At 38.3% G+C, this 16,337-nt stretch overlaps 1 protein-coding gene across 2 annotated transcripts in view; it reads right to left on the reverse strand.

Annotated features, from left to right (window-relative positions):
* The window catches only part of Lmo4 (LIM domain only 4), a 30,685-nt gene extending 16,477 nt beyond the window's left edge, over positions 1-14,208 (reverse strand). Inside the window, exon 1 of one of the 2 annotated variants that reach the window (XM_015504725.2) lies at positions 14,076-14,208. The gene's annotated coding sequence lies outside the window, so the exon portion shown is untranslated. The remainder of the gene's footprint in view (positions 1-14,075) is intronic. The other variant, XM_048814971.1, reaches the window with a different exon arrangement.
* Between the last annotated feature and the right edge of the window lie 2,129 nt (positions 14,209-16,337).

The raw sequence follows: 16,337 nt of genomic DNA on the forward strand, positions 1-16,337 counted from the left end.
GGGCGGCCCGGGAGGCAAGATTTGTCAGTCCCAGTCCTCGTCCTCTCCTCCGCCTCCGGCTGCGCGCGAGCAGCTGCAGGAGCCCTCGGCCCGCGCGGCGCGGCTTCAGGCGCGGCGCAGCGGCAGCAACTGCTGCAATCGCTGCTGCAAGTTTGGCAATGTGGCTTCACTTTGTATATGGCCCCCCGCCCGGCGGCCCCCGCCCCCGCCCGCGCGCCTCCCGCTCCTCCTCCTCCGCCGCCTTCCTCCCTCCCGCGCGCCCGCTCGCTCGTTCGCTCGGGGCCGGCGGCGGCGGCTCGGCCAAGCACTGCCGGCCGTGGAGCAGCCGCAAAAACAAGATCCGAGAGCGGCCGCGGCCGGTGAGGAGGCCGGCAGGCGGGCGCGCCTGGAGTCGGGGGCTGCGGGCGGCCGCGGCCCGGCGCGCTGGAGCCTGCGCCGCTGCCGGGGCTGCAGCTGCCCGGCTCGGAGGCGGCGGCGACGGCGGCAGCGCTGGCCTCTAGCCGGCTCGCTCGCTCCCTCCGCGGCTCTTACACATGTGTTACTGACAGAACAAAATCCCAACTACTCCCCGGCTCTGCCGCCGACGTCAGCGACCCTCAGCCACTGGGCGGCCGGATTGTTCAGGCGGAATAATAAAACCTGCCAATCCGGGGAAGGACAAAGGGATGACTGAAACGAGACTCGGGGGGCGGGGGAGAGAGTGAGGCAGCGGAGCCCGCGGAGGAAGGCGCAGGACTGGCCGGAATCAGGTGGGGAGAAGTGGCCCTGGCGCCGGTCGCCGGGTACCCGGCTTGAGCTGCCTCCACAGCCCGGAATCGCGAGTCCGGTCTCGGGGTTGCACCTGCCTCTCGGCGCGCGAGGACCCTTAAGATCCGCACCCGCTCACCCCTCGGGGATTGAGGGGATCCTCCTCTCAAATCCAGAGGAGATCCTGAGAAACTTTGTCTCAGAAATGGGTCTCTTCCTGCTTGGGAAGAAAAGCCTTTCTGCATCAAAGCGTTGCTCTAAACTCACACAAGCACGCAAAAGAGGGTTTTTTGTTTGTTTGTTTGTTTGTTTTAATTCACGATGTTGGATATTTATGAATCTTAGTGGAAGTTTAGTTAACAAGGGAAAGACGTTCCTGCCTAAATACTGACTGCTAAATCTCCCACTTCCCATTAACCCGAATGTAAACTAAGAGCTTAGTAAGCATTTCATAGATACTTGTCAATTGCTGATGATGTACATACCAAAATCCTTATTTTCAAAGTTGAAAAAAAAAAAACCCTTAAGGGAGAACGCATTGCCCTACCCTACTTTCCTCCTCACTGTGGGGGATGAAATGTTGAGTTACTCTTAGCCTCGAAAGCAATGGAAGTTATTTGCACTCTCACAGCCTCTGAAGAGTAGAAATGACCTTTCTAGTATAAATCAAGACTTGAGGAATGCTTTTAGGGTGCTAACCAGAGAGTCTCTTTCCTAGGCCCAAGCTCAGCCTAGAAGCTCGAATACCTACCTAGACATTCAAGGAGGCATGCCAAATAGGTTTAAGAAATCTCTGATTTGAGGCTAATATTAGGTCTGATTATTATTAGTAAGTTCCAGAGAGGTTTTTCTGTTGGAAATTATCATGAAAGTGCAAAGCCCTTCTGCTGAGTATCATTAAGTAAAACCAGCCTTGTGGGACAAGTTTTCTTATATTGTATTACACACAGTACTGCTAGATTGAGGAAAGGAACCTGAAGGAGAATCTGGCAAGACAATGCACATGTTGAACATCCATGGTTTTAGTGTCTGTTGGGGAATTTCTATCCTTTAAACCATCAAAATTAGGACTGCAAAAGAAAAAATAATTATTGCCTGTAAAACTAAGCAGAGGACATTTTAAAGACCAATTAAAATACTCATTTCTTTATTCTAGCATCTTAAATTCCTTATATGTTAAAATTAAATGAATTAATTTTACTGATTTGTATTTAAAAATTGCATTGTTATGATTACTTCACCTTGGGCACATATAAAAAACATTTTTAAAGAAATCATTAAATCTGCATTAATACTTTAAATGTCCTGAATAAAAAAAACAACTGTAGAAAGGCATGATTAAAGAAGGCCAACTTAGAAAAGATGTAATACACCTTGAAGGTTAGTCAAGAAAACCCAAACCAAATGAGGAAGACCTCCCCCACAAAAGGAAACATTTCAATTCCTGGGGTTCATTTTTAATTTGTTAATAATTTAAAATAATCAAAATGAGATGACACAGGATCTTAGTGGACTATAATTATGTTAGAATTTGTCATATATAACTAGATTTCCTTCTCTTGGGCTTTAATTTCTCATCAAAAATGAGAAAATTAAGCCAGTGCCCATTATTCTTCATTTTTTAAAGTGATTTTTTTAAAAATAGAACATATAACACATAGTTCTGTAATGAATTGTGGTATTGTCTAAAGAGTGTACACAATAATGAATTTTTAAATTCTAAAACGAAATGTTAAAAACTTAGCCAGGCACATTTCAGATATCACTGAGTGATTCATCAAAGAATCCAGGTAGTTTGTATGGAAGGAGGGAGAGAAGGATGTATAAAACTTTGAATACAGATTTCTAGGCTATCAGAGGCCTAAGATTTAGGAGGTGGTTTTTGTGTTTTGGCTCTAATTGTGTGTGAAGTTAGGTCTTTACACTTGTCCCTGTAAATTGGAGTGGGTTGGAGTGTATTACCATAGAGCTTTATTTGCTGATGTTGTGGTTATAGAAATACAAAAGTGATAATGGTTAACATCTCTCCTCTGAAGGGTAGGGAGTAAATCCATTCACTGTAATCAAAATTCAGGTGTACTTTAACCACAGCGCCACCTCTGGGTAGCCTTTATTTCTGCATTCTTTGCATTAGCATTCCTTTCTCATCTGGGTAGCAAGATTTGTGGTCTGAGAGTGCCTGCCTGAATGAGGTACCAATGTCAGTCTTTTATTTCCACTGATCCAAAACACACCAAAACTGTGTAAACACATACAAGTTCATCATGGGTAAAAGAGTTCTGTATAAAGGCATTCTTTAAACAAACATAAAAACGGTACTTCAAGTAATAATCCCTATGTAAAGTGAAATTGCCTAACTCAAAATAATACAATATTGTGCCCAGCAGTTGAAGAAACCTCTGATGACGTCCCACATTAATCATTCAGCCTACTCACTTAAAATGATAAAAAATAAATAAATATGGTGCTTGGAAAATAAAGCAACTCAAATTATTTCTGTCTTGAATTTTTATTAAATGTAAGAGCCATATTGGTCCTAGATTAAGCCCTTATTCCTTCTGAAATGATTTATCCATATCTTCCTCTCTTCTCACTCTAGTCCTTCAATATGATCATTGTGTTCTCCAAGTGACAGTTCTCTAAGAATCTGCATGGATAGCCAGAGTTTGCACACAGACCCATGCTATTTTCCATGCTGAGATGGCCACGTCCAAGACAAATGCCCCAGCACTTTCTCAGGAAAAAATATTTCACCCTTTTAAAGCCAATGCAAAACTGTTTGGGAAGGAAGTCTTTTTAGGCAGGACTTTTAAAAATTCCCCCACCTGTATTATTGTTGTCACCGAGATCCCCTCGAAGTAAAAAAGCTCCTGCAAGGTGAATCCAAAATGCTTGAGGCTGGGATGACAAATTCCAATGTGGAGAGAAGAAGGAATGATAGCAACAGAGAAAGCCCAAGGAAGAGGAATGGCAGCTGGGACCTGTACCACTGCTTTGTGTTACTGTTGTGGGATGGAGGTGGGGAGTACTGCACAGTAAGGGGTTTATGTCCAACGCATCAAGACTACATCTCTGAAAGACTACATTTCAAGGAACCATATCTTGACTTTAAAATATTGATAATAATACTTTGGATTTACTGTCTTTTTGAGATTTCTCAAAATCCCTTATAGGTATCTTACTAAATGTTTTATGTGATAAAGGGTAGATAGTTGCCTTATTAGAAGATTCTTTTTTTTTTTTTTTTAAGAATCCCAATGATTACATTTGGTAAATAACTCATCAAATTATGTTAATCAGTATTTAGGAAATTCTATCCTAACTACTGTTTTATAGGGCAATATAAAAGCATAGTGAGGCATGGCACAGTGGTGCACACTTGTAATCCCAGGTCAGGAGGCTGAGGCAGGAGGATTTTGAGTTCAAAGCAAGCCTCAGCAACTTAGCAAGGCCCTAACCAACTCAGCAAGACCCTGTCTCCAAATAAAATATAAAAAAGGGCTGGGGATTTGACTCAGTGGTTAAGCATCCATGGGTTCAATCCCCAGTACAAAACAAACAAACAAACAAAAATACACACACACACACACACACACACACACGGAGTTGATTTTATTGAAATCAAATAATGATAGAGGGGTGAAAAACAGCATGGATATTGTTGTAGTTGGAAATAAAAATGTAAGGTGTACATTTTACTTTAAATTATTCTATTTCATGAGGACATTTAAAGCTCCTGGAGATGTCAGGAAAGGTGAAAAGGTGATGGTAAAGAAGGGAACACATCTGTGCCCCAGCATTTTGTCCAATGCAGCAAGATCTCTGTGTTACAGTGACAAGAAATGACTTGTTTTCTTCATATAAGAGTAGGAACATCACCTTAAAAATCCCCCAAATTTGCCTCAGAACTCAGTAAATCTTTATATATGAATATATTTCATAGCAATGATTTTATAAGGAAAATTATTTTGCTTACTCATACTACCCATTTCTAGGACTGAATTTTGTCAACAAAATTCAAGCATAAGTGATATTCTGCAAATATCATTGCTGATAACTCATCAGACCACATGTGTGAGTATATTATATTTTCATTAAGGTCTTCTCAGTGGCCTAATAGGTCGACAAGCAATGCTTATTAAAATTGAGTCAAATCTTTGCATGAATAAAGTTAGTTTTATAATAGTTACAAAAGAGGATATATAGTTGACTGGGTCATCTGTATATATGTGAAGTGGTTATTACTAAGGATATATATTAAAATTATAAACCCAGTAGAAAATAGTGATTCCATATAAAATTACCATTCCTCTTTAAAATGATGCAAATGAGCATTTATTGATAGAGAAACTAAGGCAATAAAACATAGTTCATTCTCCCTTATGTTGTCTGTAACTATTCTTGGTTTAAAATTTTTTAAAGGCTAGTAATTCAGAAATTTTAATTGCCCCAACCACAACTTCTTTAGTTAGTGTTATTTTTAATTATAGAATTGATATAATTAAGCATTTTCTCTGTATATACTTATAATAAAATGTAGTATTTGAAAGTATTTGCTCACCAAAGGAGATGATGAACATTATTATAATATTTATTCATCCAATTGTAATGAATGACCCTATTGGAATTAAGGGAGTACAATCCATAGCTGTCCATAGATTTGAAAAACACACATTTCTACTCTGTACAGCATCATAAATTTTTCTGAATAAAAAGAACAACCAGATATGGATTTTTTAAAATAATAAAATTGGATAATTCAATTGACTAAAATGTGTTCCCTCCACACAGAGGTACACATTATAACGTCATCATTTATATTTCTCAACATAAATCAAATTTCATAATAAAATTGTTTTTGATGAATCACCGCTTCTTTTCTAGCTTCAAAACATTCTGACAGAGAAAGCAAATTTGTTGATTTCTCTGTATGATAAGAAATCACTGAAAATATATTTAAGACCTTTTGTCTGAGATGATAATATTTTTTGGAAGTTTCCTCTAAAAGGAAAATATTCAAGGGAAGCCATTTTCAAATTTGGGGAAACAACTGAAAAATAAAATAGTCTTTAGTTTTAGCATTTTTTTTCAGAGCCAGCTGCTGTGCTCACCAACAATAAGATCAGGAGAAGTTATTACAAAACAATACTCTGGAAACAATTTGCTTCAAAAAAATGAAAACTTAAAACAACACTACCTTTATATACGTTTGGTCTAATTGGAGGGTTAAAACATTGAAACATCACACCCAGATGCCTCCCTCTGTCCTGTTTTTATTGCTTTTCTCCACTGAGATAACATTTAACATTGCATTGAAATTCCTACTTACTGCTTGTGTCCAGTAGTAAATCCTAGCACATTATTAGAATATCTGCCTGTTATCAGCTCCGTCAGGGAATGAATTATTGACTATAACTCATTGCTGGGAAGACTACATATGACACTCCAGTGAAGTTTTGATAATTTCTAGAAGTCACAATAATTTATGTGCACCTATCAGTAAATAGGACACATATTGATGGCCTACTTGAACTACATTAAGAGTAGGGGGGAATTCACAATTTAAGCCTTTTCTTTTTTCCTTCCAGAAAGATTCTATTAAAACAGAAACTCAGTTTCTATTAATTTTCTTCTGTGTGGCTTACTCGTGGGAGTTGGTAATCACAGATCTCAACTGTTGAATGTATAATATCACTACTCTAATAATTATTTAGATATATTCCTTATTTGTAGTTATTCCAGCCTCTGATCTTTGGGAAGAAAGCCCTAAGGCCATTGGAACAGATGAAGATGGAACAAAACACAGAAGATTTTAGAGTCTCTTCCAGTGTTAGGATATAGCTGATAGAATAAAAGAGAATTTTTTAGGTTAATGGATAGTAGGCAAGTTAGTTACTATTTGAAAACAAGCTTGTAATATATTCAATATAAAACTTACAGATACTGTTTAATGTGATATAACTGTCAGAATATTAAATAATAATCACCAATAATCACAACCCTTTTTAAGTTTTTTGTTATTTTCCTCCTGTCTCATTTTTGCTGCATTCTCCAAATTCAATTATTTTTCAGGGTAAACTCTACTAGACAAATGTTTCCTTTATTCCTTTATTGAGTTTTCATCATTGTGATTTCATTATTGTTTTATTTACTACAACAATTGCTTCCTAGAAAAATAACAGTATTTTCAACTCTTAATATATACTATGTCATACAGCAAGCAATATAAATAATAATTTAAAATTTAATGGTTATTTCCCAGATGACATTTAAAACATGTCTTGATTTCTGGAAATTTCAGCTTATACCCAAATGTTATTTTGTAATCGGATACAAAAATAATGGTGTCTCTTTTGCCAGAGCAGTCAAGATTGGAGGCAGCTGCCTTGACTGAACACTTGGCTTAAACAAAATAAATTCTTTGTTCATTTTATCTTAATTTAGTAGCTTCTAGCAGTCATCTAAACAATCTTAAAATTAAAAGATAATGTTAATGGGAGAGACTGTTGTCATAGGATAATGGTTTCCTGCTGCTAGATTAATGCAGTGGCAATAATACTGAAGCATTTATTGAAAATAAAGGGAAAGACAAAGCCAGGAGATTTATTTTTAAAGCAGGTGTCATGGATCCTATGACACTGTTGTGTTACAATTACTTTGTTTCAATTTTGCCAAATGGCTGATGGAGAATGATCCCTTTTCCTGATGAATGAGAGGTGTCAATGACATAGGCTCAGACCCCCATGACTGGAGATTTTTGGCCAGAGGGGATCTGTTGTGTGATTCTTCCAATCAGAAGGCAACTTCTAAAGCTACACCATCTAAAGAAACAAACACCCCCAAATGCACAGATGTGTCTGTAACACCACACACACACACACATACACACACACACACAAACATTCATACACACAAGAATCTACCAAGCATTGTTATTAACAATATTAATGTTCTACAAACATTATTAAGCCTCCACTTTGGCAGGCAAATACATTGCTCCCCAGTAAGCCCCAATAGGACAATGACTTTGTCCATGGCTGTTAGCCACTATAGCCAACTGTCCTGGACTTATTACCTCTGGATACATATGCTAATTTTGAGCCAAGTAATAAACTTCTCCAAGTGGCATCCTTGTAGAAATGTTGCAGTAATCAGAATTCCTAGATGACCCCAAGATTCCCACTCCCTGGTGTGCATGCCCTGTGGAAGCACTTCTCCTTGATTATGGCTGGGCTTGGCTTGATGAGGTGAACACCTGACAGACAGTCTAGAGGTCAGAGATGGAAGAAGAGAAATTCAAAGAAATTCAAAGCCACAGAAGATGCTCTCCTGTTGTACTAGAAGAAGCAAATTGCCACAAGGGCAAGGAACCACAAATGGCAGGGACCCGAATACATCCTCTACTAGCTAAGAGTGGTTCCTTTCCAACAACTAGCAAGGAAATGAGGACCTCAATCCTGCCTCTCTAAGGACATATATCCTGCCAAGAACCAGTGATCTTGGAGGGTATCTTGAGCCTCAGATAAAATGGTAGGCCTGGCTCATATCTTGATTTCAGTGTGAGAGGAAGGAACAAGCTTCTCACTATTTCTTAATGAAGCAAGCTCTAGAAATCCCTTCCCACCAAGAATCTATAAAGTAGCCAAGAGGTAATATTCTAGAAGGAAAAAGATACTAGACAGTTGGGGGTAAAAAAGAAAAAGCTGACAAGTGTCAGCCAAATTGTATGTGGTGAAAGAATGAATGCTAGAATCCCATACAAGAGATGTGATATGTGATGTATAGTTTAAAGTAGAGTGCTCATCAGATAATACATGTCATCAAAAAGAGGCGTGTCGGGCCACAGGAAACTTCATAATGAGACTAAGAACTTAACTTTGCAGCAAAAAGGGGGTCATATGAGCAAATTTTAGACTTAAGATGCCAAACAGTTTTCTATATTCCCCATACTTGAGTAGACTAGATATGTGGGGCAGCCAGAACTGTTATCTACCTCTTTTGAGTCTAATATTTGTTAATTTCTCAAGTATAACCCTTCATAAGCATCATAATTCTCACCTGTGAGGATTGTAAATGTTCGTGACTATTTGAGAAGGAAGGAAAGGGAGAGAGACACTACTTATGTATGTCAGAGTTGTTATGAACAAACATTTAGGAGAGCAGTAGAAAACCAGTCTAGTAGATATAGGGCACCAAAGGATCTGCATCGTTGACTTTACAAATGGTCTCAGAGTTTGTTGTTGTTGTCATTTGTTTAAATTTTTAAATCCATGAAAGTCTTTGCTATCCTCTGTTCATCCATTAAAAAAAATTATTGAATACTGACTATGTGCCAACCAGTGTTCAAGGTGCTGGAAATACAAGAGCAAAGAAAGCAAAGCCTCTGCTCTTTTGGTATTTATAGAGGATTGTATTGGCTAAAGTCACATGATATGAATAAAAACAAAGCAGAGTAAGAGTAGGAGGGAGGTGTGGGGCTGGGGTGGATTGGATCTTGGTCATGAAGCACAATTTTATGCAGGTGAGTCAGGAGAGGTCTCAATAACAAGATAAAATTTTGCAGAAAACTAAAGGAAATAAAGGAGCCATGATTCTGAGGGAAACAGAGGAGCAGTGCAAATACTCTGAGGCAGGTATGTGTGCTTGGTATGGTGCAGAAGCCAGAAGGAGGCCAGGAGGTTTGGAGTATAGTAGATTATACTCTGGGACAGACGGGGGACTTGGGCTTTTCCCTGGGTGCTTTTGCAGGTTGCTGAGCAAAGAGATGTGATATGATGTATAGTTTAAAGGCCTCAATCAATTGCTTGTATTGAAAACACAAACAACAGGTAATAATGCAGAGAAAGAGTGACGACCAGGAAGGAGATTCTTGCGATAGTCAACCAAAGGATAATGGAAGCTTGAACCATAATGACAGCAGAAAGAGAAGAAGTGATTAGATTTTGCATTTAAGTTTTCAAGCACAAAAATACAAAAGCAAAACTGCAAAAATTGAAATTAAGAAATGCCCAACTAATGTTTACAGGAGGTAACTTATTGACTTAACAATTGTAATGTAATTAAATATCTAAGACATATGGAACTATGAACACATGAGCTCAAGTTTACATTAAGTTCAGGGGTCTTTGACAATTATTTTGTGTTTTTATGTTTCCTGGTAACCATACATTCCCTTCTGCTCTTAAGAAGTTGGGCAGGATAACTTCCTTGTCTCTCAGCCCCATAAGACTCCCCTTTCTTGTGTGCTGAGTATATGCCAGGAATAGCCACATTACTTCTCTTTCATCCAAATCTCTCCATTTTAACTAATAAAAGAGAAATAAAAAAATATTGAACTTTTCAATGTATACCAGACACTGGGCTAGGTTCTTTCCTCATTTCATCTTACTAGCAACCTGATATAATAGGTATCATTGCCTTCATTTTTAAAATTAAGAAAACTCAAATCATAAAGTTAAGTGATTACTCAGGACCAGTGTCAAAGCTGAGGTTCTGCAAAGCTAAGGTTCTTCAAAGCTTGGATTCTGCAAAGTTTTACAAGTTGAGGAAATCTTCCATGGTCCAGTCCTATCTGCTAATAACTTAGTATATGGACTTTGGTAAGAAGTTTTCTGCAACTTTAGCTTTTAAATCTATGTTTCTCAACTGAGCATGTCTCCAGTGGACATTTGGGAACACTCTTGCTTGTCATATCTGGGAGGGGCGTGAATGACAGGGGATTGCTACCTGGCATTAGTGGGTAAAAACCAGGGATGCCACTAAAGATCTTACGGGTCAGGGGAAAGTACCCTACAATGAAGATTTATCCTTCCCCAAATGTCAAAGAGTGACAAGTTTGAGAAACCCTGTTCTAAACCATGGTTAGATCATTCAAATATTACAGCAGAAATAACATAAGTTATAAAACATTTATTAATAATATTTCATTAAGATTTAAACATGAGGAAGTTTCCATAGACAGAACAATTTTAGAGTATTGGTCAGGGTAAAATTTATAGCCATCCTAGGGAACTTTTACCCAGTATATCCTATGGAACAATATTCAAGACCATATAAATTTCCACGCTCAAAGTGCAAAAGCAAAACTTCAAAAATTGAAATTGATAAGTGTTCAACAAAATGTCTACAAACAGTAAATGGTTGACTTGAAAATATAATTCAGTATATATTTATATATAATTATAATTGCCATATAATTCAGTTCTCAGGTAAGCATATTCAAGTCATATAAGTTATTGAATGTGTTTTATATGATTTGGATAAATATTCCAAAGTAAGATATTCTAGATAATAAATCTACATTTTTCATTCTTAAAAGACATCAGGATATGGGGCAAGGCTGTACCTGAATGAAGTGATGCTGAATTGAGCCAAGATTTTAAAAACACCAATTTCGTGTAACAGACAGCAAATGCAAATGTTCCATAGTGGGAATAAATTCAGCATACTGAGAATAAACTGGGACTACCAGAACAGAGTAAGGGGGACATAGGATAAAAGATGATGTTGGAGAGAGAGACAGAGCCACTAAATTTTAATCTGAGCACAATAGGAGGAGGTAAAACAGGGTTGTATTATAATATGATTTAAGTTTTTTAAAAGTTAACTGGCTTTTATGTAAGGAGTAACTAAAAAGATATGTGGCAGAAAATGCTACATTCTTACTCCTGGATGCATTATTTTTCCCTCCTTTGAATTAGAACTCCAATTTAAAGTCTGTATATTGGTGCCTGGAATAAAAGATTACATTTCCATGGACCATGTGACCAAGTTATGTCCAATTAATAAATGTAAAGGGAAGTGTAGTTGAGACTTCTAGGAAAATGCTTAAAGATCACTACAGTTCCTTTTCTTCTCTTTTGTTCCTCCTTTCTTAGGCCTGAAATGTGAACCTACTAGTTAAAGCTTCATCATGAGACGAGCTTGCAGATAAAAACTATTTGCTAGGATTCAACCTTGAACTAGAATGATAGAGAAGACAGGTGAAAGATGAAGGCTCTGGTGAAAGATAGGCCCCTGGCAACACTATGAAGTTGCCAAAAGAACACAGGAATTGTTACTTCCAAACTGATATGAGAGAGAAATAAATGTATCTTGTTTAAACCTTGGCTAATTTTTTTTATAGAGAGTTGAAACCAATTCTAACTGCCCCAGGAGGCAAAGGAAGTGGGAAAGTAATAAAGAGATTACTGCAGCAGTTCCTCTGAGAGATGAAGGCAACATGGACCACAGTGAATGGTGGTAGTGGTGAGAAGTATAAGATTGCAGATAGACTTTGAAGGTAATGTTAAGAGCATATGCCACTGCATTGTGTGGGAGATTCGAGAGAAAGTACAAAATCAAGGATAATCTCTAGTTTTCTGGTAAGAGCAAGTGAATGGTAATTGACCTTTCCAGAAATGGGGAAGCCCGGGAAAGGACTATGGGAGTAGATAAAGATTCTATTTAAACCTAAACATAATACCTTATTGAAGGTGTTACAATCATGAATGAGAGTGAGTTTTGACAGAAAAAGCACCAAGCAGTGAACCCTGGGAAGTCGCAACTTTAGAGATCATGAAGAGGTAGAAGAATCAGTCTAGTATCTGAAAAAGGGAAGGCAATAAAACTAGAAGAAAACCAGTGACCACACTGAGGAAAACACTGTAAGGAGGATGCTAGTCAAATCTGCAAATGCTGCTGAGAACCCAAAATGATCATTGAAAATAATTCATTGATTTGGCAAAATGATTTTATTGGGAAGGGAAGTGTTCATCCAATTTCCTTCCCCCTTTTGTCTTATTAGCTAAAATAAGGTCATATGCTCAGCCCTAGACCAATCATGATTAAATCCGTGGGCTGAGAAAGACAAATACCTTCCCTGGAATCAATGGACCTCTGCCTTGAAAAAAAAATCAGAAATGGATTAGAAGAGAAGTGGAGTCAGGGAAATGGCTGATGGTTAGGCAATAAACAATGTCTGCCACAATGCTTTTTATTGTTACATAAAAATTCCAAACCTCATCACTGTTAGAGCTGGTACTGCATTGGGCACAAGTAGTAAAAGGAGCTGATGCTCTTTTAGCTGTTGCCACCAATCCCATAATGGACCAACTATATTTGTATGCTATTAATTGCAAAATAATCACTCCCTTCTTCAGGAAGTTCAACACACCAAAGACTTCTAAAATTACATAAAGATGCTTCCAAGTGAAAAGAAGAATTAACCACATGGATTTTTTTCCCCCTTTAAAACACTAGAGCCACCTGCTTGCCAGCCTCAGGAGAATAAACACAGTTTGATTAGATGCATAAAAAGCTAAAAAAATTACCAGTGACCAAATTTTAAGGAAAAATTATGCTAGAGAGTCTAAAAAAAAAGAAGAAGAAGAAGTCCAAAGAACTCTCCACGATCCTTAAAATTCGGAGTCTCTCAGTTTCTGTTTCTCCTTTCTCTGGTAAAAAACCCTCTCACTTGCCTTTATAAAGTTCCTTAAAGTTAAACATTCTGTTGTCATTTGTCTCCAAGACCAAGGCGGGTTATGGGAACTAGTCTCTTTTACTTCCTCTAACTCTGCTGCCATATATGGAAATTGTGCTTATAAAATGAGTGGGTGGCGTTGGAAAGCTGGGATTGCTGCCTTATTCACACGAATTGTGATCCTCTGGGACTAGGCCTGGCCGTGTCCTCACAATAATAACAAACTAAACATCTAATACCTCTAGCTCAGGAATGCTACTCTGCCTCTCTTAAAATCTGAAGACATCAAAAGCTGCAGGAGGAAAACCAATAAGGAAATAAAGACAGAGGGCTCACTATGTGTAAACAAAGCACTCTACAGTCTGCCTCGCCATGTAGGTCCTTAATAAATGATAGTTCAACAAACACAAAACACTGCAAAGCATGTAGAGGTGTCTTGTTCTCCTGGCTCTTCTAGCCTGAGAAGAAAGAGTTAAAGGACAAGAGAAACCTAAAGTCAGGAAGAAAATTTTGGCATGCCATTTCTATCAGCTTGAGAATAAAGAGACAAAGGATATATAACAGATGGCCGTGAGTAAAGTGGGAAAATCATCAAATTCCAAAGTGAGAAGAGATATTAGGGATCCTTTGGGCAGACTCCCTCCTTTTAAGGTGAAGTCAGGGAGGTGTGCAGAGGTCCAGGATTTAAAAAGATCACACAGCAGGTTAGTGGTAGATCCCACCCTAGTAGCCACACTGCGCCTTTCCCACCTCATCTCTTGGCCATCTACACCCCTTTTCCAATGCAGAAAGTGATTCTCTTTATTGAAGGATGATTTGTTCAGAGAACAGGTATGAGAAAGCACAACAGACGGAACCCCACGCTTACCTTTGTCTTCTAAGTTTATACTTACGTTGCCCCTTCAGTTCTGACTGGAGTTCACTGAGAATGGTTACCCTGGAATAACCATTTCAAGAATGTGACAAACACAGTTGTTTACCTTTCTGAGAAATCATTGACCATCATCCTTTTTCTATCCAGGGCAACCTCACTTCTGTGAGGTCTGAAGTGCCAAGTGTTTTAAAGGAACCTGTGACCCGCCCCAGCCTCTGGAGGTGAATTATGATTGGTCAGAACCGGAGGCAAACTTTGCCACTGATTGGGTTAGGAGTAGGCATGTGACCCCCATGTTGACCAATGAGATGCGAGGGGAGGTCAGTTGTCGGATATTTCCAGGAACAGCTTTCTTGCTCTGTATTAAAACAAACATAATAATAATAATAATAATAATAATAATAATAATAATAATAATAATAATAAAAGAAATACTCCCATGGCATCCTCTTCCGGAAGTTATTAAGATGACCACCAAGGTAGTCACCGACACTGACACCTACAGATAGGAGAGACAGTAAGACCTGACTTCAGTGATGTTGGTGGACGCCTGAATTAATCCAATGGAAACTTCCGATAGCTAACTTCTTGTTATATGAGGAAACAAATGTCCCCTGTTGTTCTAGACATTTTAAGCTGGGTTTTCTAATCATTATAATGGAAGAACCGATCTTCAGAATTTCCAATAATCCTGAAGAGGTTTACTTTGTTTTCTGAAAACAACAAAAAAGAAGGCTGTCTTTAGGATGATGTTTCTCCCATTAGGCTCTCGCAGTCTCTAGGCCTCCCTCGCAGCAGGATTCCACCACATGCTATCTCTTAACACTCTTGTTTCCAGAATGCCTATTATTTTTAATGTGGGATATTGGCCTCAGCCAACCCTTGTTTATACCATCAGGATTTAACATGCCTTACGCCTCTATTGGAGTTCTCTTGTTTCTTACCGCCTGTTTCAGAAGACCAGGGATACTTCCAAAAAAAGAAAGAAAGAAAAGAGGGGAGGGGGAGAAAGAAGAGAAGAAAGAAAAAAAAAGCTAGACATTGGAGAGGAAACAAATTCTCAATATTACTCTTAAGGGTACTAATATCTATTTCCTACCATATGGATGAGATTTCAGGGCCTGGTGAGTTCATGATGTATACATTTGAAATTTACAAAGCGTTCTCTTTGTTTCATCTGTTTGAATAGAGGCAGTAATGATATTCCTTCGCTGTATATGGTTATTAAGAGTCCTTTGCTTATGTTAAGGGGGCTTATGGAAGGTTTCAGCCAAACACAAAACCACTTATTAGGACAAACAGAGCTTTTAAAAGAATACTATACTCTCATGAATAAACTAGTTCCTGATTGGCTAGAGTTGCAATTTAGCTTTTATCAGTAATTAAGGGCAAGCCATGGAGCAAAGTCGTTAGTTGACACCAATTACAATTGGTAGACGAACTAATGAGTCCAAGAAAAAAGTTATTTATTTCTAAACTTTTGAAGCATAATTGTTGTGTAAATCGGATAGGGCACAAATCTTTTCCATACGTTTAGGTTGGTAATTGAGAAATAAAATGGTTACCAAATGTACTCTTTGTCCAGTTTTGTTCTGCAGTCGGTCTCTCTCGGGACTCTTTAAAGTGTAAGGAAAAGGTGATGTCAACAGCAACGTACTCTGGGCAAACGGAGCCAGGATTAATTAATAGAGATGAAAGGGAAACACTAGACCTTTCTTAACCATCGCTTTACAGTCCCCACGGCTAGATACTTGCTGTTCTGCAGATGACCAAACACAGTACGGAGGATGAGGGCCAGGGCCCAGAGACTGCCTTATGTTTAAAAACAAAACAAAACAAAACAGGAGAATGGAGAATGAGTCTTGTCTCCATCTCATTTCCAGCATGTAGTCTTTAAAATGAGGAACTCTCAAGAGCTTTTCCCTTTGAAGTTTAATATGTGGGGCTTTACATCAATACAACATTTTAAATGTGTTAAACAAATTAGTCTCTGGTTACAAAAGTTTTGAGACATTTGCAAGTTGCTGTTTAACTAAATTTAATATGTGCCGGTAAAGTTGATCGTGCAGTTGTTCATTTAGAAGAATGCACATTTGGAATGATTAATAAATAAACCAGCCTCCCATTGCTTCAACCTCTGTGTTTATTTGAAGGCAATCTACTTTAAAAAGACATTAATATTCTTAGAATTATTATTCGAATAATTGCTTTTACTCCTCTCAGAACACACATTTTTTCTCATTTCCCTTCAACACA

Source organism: Marmota marmota, unplaced genomic scaffold (genome assembly GCF_001458135.2).
Source record: "Marmota marmota marmota unplaced genomic scaffold, marMar, whole genome shotgun sequence".
NCBI lineage: Eukaryota > Metazoa > Chordata > Mammalia > Rodentia > Sciuridae > Marmota > Marmota marmota.